We start from the raw sequence: 3286 nt of genomic DNA, 5'->3' as shown, positions 1-3286 counted from the left end.
ACGAACGCAAATCCCGGGTGGCAGACGAGATGTATCCAGATGGGAAAACCCCACGGAGGCCCAGGCAGGCAGGGCGAGCAGGGCTACAGCGTAGCGAAAGCTCGAAGCAGCAGCGGAGCAGGGCAGCCACAGCTCGGTCTCCAGCAGGGCAGGGAAAACGGCTTTTGGGGTCCCGGCGTTGTTTCCAGCAGGAAGAAAGAACGGCCAAAAAGAAAGAAGCAGCAGCTCCTTTCTCTGCAGCTTCTCTCTCTGGACGCTCAGGGCGAACTGCCCCCACACCCAGGTGTAGACAAAGGAGTAGCCAGGCCCGCCCCACTCCCCTTTTTGTCTTTCTTAAGTACAGCTATTTGTCCCCTAGCAACATGCATATGGGAGAAAATTCCTTTAACAGAAAAAAAACTAAGACTAAACTGAAACCCCAACAGTGGTTTTAAATTATTGCCATTAAGAGAAGGTGGTTCTTTTAAGGGTAACTCTTCTGAGATCAGAAAATTAACATTTTAGTAAATTAGAGTGGACAACTTATCATGTGAAAATCTGAGTTACTTGGCTTATATTTAGATGATATTTCTTCCCGTTTTTTGAAACTTAGGGCACTGGTATTTCTGTGCTTCCCTACCTTCAAAATGCTTACAGAAAATGAGTGACCACTGTATTTTAACACAGAACATGTCCTTCATTCCAGCCTCTCTCTGTAATGTTTGGTGGCTAAAACAGAATTCTGCTGGAGCACTGAGTCAGGAGGGCTGACCCAGCAGAGCATTATGTGTGTGACATGTAATGAAAGGTTGAACTGTCTGTCTCTGGGGTGGCGTAGCAGATCAAATCACAGAGGATCAGGCAGAGATATGTTGCCTTGCTCTGAGTGACAGAAGTTAATAATTAGTGACAATGATTGACAGATACTCTCCATCTGCCGCTCTGACGCCTAGGAGCAGTTATTCCACAACTGTCTGCAGGCACAATGAACTCCTCTGGGAGAGAAGGATGAGCTGTGATTGACAGCTGCCTCCAAGAGAGACAGGCCACTGACAGTAAAGTCACTGTCAGCAAAAGTGTTGAAGTCTCCTCCTGTTCCCTGGAAGTTTCACTAGCTGTATACATTTATTCTGTTTCATTTATCATGTCAGGTGGGGTTTTAAATATATTATTAGCCAGTCATTTTCTTAACTGCAGGGGGTTTTTTTCCAGTAGTAATGTAGAGATCCATACACAGTGAGATGATTTCACCTATCTGTGGCTGAGTGAAAGAATGTAGACCAGCATACTGACATAACTCTATCTAATTAATCTGTCTTTCTGTCTGTTGGGAAAGAAGAAATGTTGCATTACTTTCTCTCTATATTGAAATTTTGAATGGTAACGTACCAATGTTGCACTTTTTATATTTCCAAATTCAGAAAAAATATTTGGAAATGTTTTATAATTTAAGTCTGTATTTTGGGTTGGTTTTGACAGAGATAGCAATCTGTAGGAGTTTTTTTTTACCACCATTCATAGAACTGATTTGTAATGTAAAATTGTACTTAAAACAACAAAGACAAGACAACTAGATCCTGCATTCAGTAAGGTAGATATATGTAAGAGGATTATTGTAGCATGCTTAACATATTCATTTCATCACTTTACCTAATTATATATTATTTGTTCTGTGAAAGCAGGTGCAAATAGAATTAATTTTTTGTGAGTCTCATTTCATAATACTAAGAGCCTTCAATGTTTGGGAAGATTTAAGAGTATAATTCTTTTTAGGTTTTCTCTTGTTTTATTTTCTTTTCCTCTAAGTTACATTAGTATAAGCAGAATACATTTATCCAAACCCTATATCAAATTGCAGTTGTGAAACATCACATACCAAGGCATTTCCATTTAACAGGAAGTAAGACTTACTCTACCATGCATATAAAAAGAAATTCTGTGATCCATTCATAATTGCCTACTTTCTTCCCTCTAGCATATGAGACCATAGAAAAGAATAGAATTGCTGCTCCAACAAATTCCCGCAGATGCTGTAGTAGTACTTTGAGGATGTTATTTTTGCACTGTTTTGTGAAGCTTTAAGGTGAGGTCTTTCATTAATCAAATATTGTATACTTAATAGAGGAGATCTTTTATTCCTGTTTCCTTTTTCATTTTGAACCCCTCTCTACATTTTCTCTAGCTATACGTTTTGGATTGCCTGGCTATATAGAAAGCTATCAGATGTAGAATGAACAAAACACTGGAAGAAACTTCATTTTTGATGTCTTCATAACAACCCTTACTATATTTATAGGGATAAATACAATGCTTTAAATTTGAGTTTGCTATTTTTTAAAAAATTCAATCAATTTCTATAGGTTTCTTTTAAGTGATCAGCTAATCTTCATGCACAGGTGGTTCACTGTGATAGAGGAAATCAGAACGGATTCAGTCACAATAGAGAGTTTGTCTGTAGGAAGGCTTGGTTAGCTTCCATATTTCTGTTATAGTTCTCTTGCTATATTATGGTGCTAAGATCTCTGCTGCTTCTCCTGTCAGGCCAGGAAGGAAAATACAACCCTACAAGTTTGAGTGGAGCTATTCTGTTTGGAAGAGCCCCACCATTGCAATGTTCGAAGTAAAGGGTCCCAAAATCACTGTGATCCCATTGGTGGGCATTCATTTACTCTAGATTTAAGCATCTTCAAACTGTTTTTTAGCATAGCTTCTACACAAAATACATGTTGGGTTATTGATGTGTTTGAATATGGTTGCAGTATTGTTAAATACCAGTTATGACAAAGAAAGGCTTTTTGTTTATACCCGATTTTATTGTGTGCAGTTTCCCTCTGATAAGTCTTTTCTATGACTGGTTTCTCCAGTTCTCATTCCCTTTCATAAAATGAAGAATGAATAGACTGACTTTTTTACTATGCGGTCCTTTAAAAATAAAGCTTAAGGAAATTTGTGCTTGACGTGTACACTTTTACGGAAAAAGTAAGACTGGGATTTTGAGGGTTCAAATGTTCATCTGTCAAATTGCAGCATATCTTGCCATGGTTTTGAAGTATATTTTTCAAAGAAGTGGGTTTAAAATTACTTTTGAGTTTTCCTATGAGTGTAAATTGAAGGGTTAGAGAGAATCAAACTTTCTGACATTTCTGCATAGCTGTGGAAGTGATCTGTTACACAATGACACTTTTTTGGTCTATGTTTATGGCAACACAAAGCTAACAAACCTACTTTTGTAGCAAAAATACAAGCAAATTGAAGGCAAAATAAATAACCTCTATAATTTTTTCTTTCTAAAATCTGGTTTAAATCT

Source organism: Corvus brachyrhynchos, unplaced genomic scaffold, assembly GCF_000691975.1.
Source record: "Corvus brachyrhynchos isolate BGI_N302 unplaced genomic scaffold, ASM69197v1 scaffold65, whole genome shotgun sequence".
NCBI classification, from domain to species: Eukaryota; Metazoa; Chordata; class Aves; order Passeriformes; family Corvidae; genus Corvus; species Corvus brachyrhynchos.
The sequence above is the reverse complement of the archived record's forward strand: the minus strand, read 5'-3'. Positions refer to the sequence as shown.